The sequence below is a fragment of the Octopus bimaculoides genome, unplaced genomic scaffold (assembly GCF_001194135.2).
Source record: "Octopus bimaculoides isolate UCB-OBI-ISO-001 unplaced genomic scaffold, ASM119413v2 Scaffold_256320, whole genome shotgun sequence".
NCBI classification, from domain to species: domain Eukaryota; kingdom Metazoa; phylum Mollusca; class Cephalopoda; order Octopoda; family Octopodidae; genus Octopus; species Octopus bimaculoides.
The window spans coordinates 484-1976 of record NW_026421926.1 but is presented as its reverse complement, the minus strand read 5'-3'; the positions used below and the strand labels follow the sequence as shown (position 1 = coordinate 1976).

Here is a 1493-nt window from a genome sequence, read left to right as displayed (position 1 = left end):
TCCGCAAACTAATCTTCATGATGTCCATGATCGTTGTGTATGGATGAATGTCCGGTAATGTATGACTGTGTATGTGCATATCTGTGTGTATATTATGTCGCGTGTTTGCCTTTAAATCGATGCTAAATAACATGCTTCAATACCCATTACAGTTGCACATTTAGAATTAGGTCACTCATACAGAGACTCTTCATGTTCTTCTTTTTCTTCTCCTCTTTCTCCTTCTTATTTTTCTTCCTCTTCTTCTTCCACACATTGTTCTTTTTATTGTTGTCGTTCTATTTCTTCCCCTTCTCATTCTCCTTCCCTTTCTTCCACCTCTTCTACTTCTTTTACTTCATTTTCTTGTTCTTTTTCTTCTTTATCATCGTTTGTTTTTTTCTCAAATTCACACACTCTTATTTGCATTCTTCATCTACAGTATCTTCTTTGTCATGGTATTTTCTCTCCATCGTCTTTGTTTTCTTGTCCGTCATCATTATTATCAACCTCTTTATCCTCGTCATCCATAATGTCATAAATCCAGCCAACAATGTTCTTTATCTCAGCCGTCAACATTGCCAAATTCATCAACTTTACATCAACTTCATACGTTACCACAGACTACCGCAATTAGTTCTCTTTATCATCAACGTCATTTACTACTATAATCTACCTCAGTGAGCTGCAAAAATTTCAACATCATCAACATCATCATCATCATCATCATCATCATCATCATCATCATAATCATCATCATCATCATAGTCATCATCATTATTCTCACCAGGATAAACATTAGTATCCGCATCATCATCAACATCAGCATCCTATTCTGCATCACCAGAGACATTGTCATAACCATCATTACCTGCAAAACCCCATTAACAACAACCTTACCTTTTCAGCAACATAATATCAACGTCATCAAAACTTTCACCATATTTTCTTCTCTGCTTCATCATCATATTCACTACTCGACCCCAAACATATCACCATCATCATCATCAGCAACTTTAACAGAACCGTAAACTAACATTTACGCCTTCCATCGTATAATTCCTTACTCGAAATATGTTATTTACTGGCACAAACGTGTTCCATAAAAGTTGATCTAAACTCAATTTTATATTCCAGAGATTTGGGTTCTCTGTAAGTTGTATCAGTCTCCGTTTATAGCTTATATCTTTGATATATTCCCATATCTGTAATATCTTCCCTTACATAATTATATGTTTCTTTCCCAGTCTTTTGTTGCTTGTGAATGTCTGTGAAAGGGTGCGAAGCCCCATTTATGAGGTGTGCATTATATGAGAGTGTGTGACTTGAGGAGAAACTTTTCAGCACATGCATGTATACACCTCTATGTGTGAAGGAGTGCATTCCCATATCTGTGTAATGTGATGTGTTTATTATGTACAGTGATTAACTCTAGATCGACGCCAATTAAAATCCTTGAATATCGCTTGTAGTTGTCCATTTCGATGTATATTATCCATACAGTGATTTTCTTC

At 35.6% G+C, this 1493-nt stretch overlaps 1 long non-coding RNA gene across 1 annotated transcript in view; it reads left to right on the top strand.

Moving 5' to 3' along the window:
- LOC106883017 (uncharacterized) overlaps positions 1 to 1493 on the top strand; it is an 11117-nt gene that overhangs the window by 9187 nt on the left and 437 nt on the right. The window lies entirely within an intron of this gene.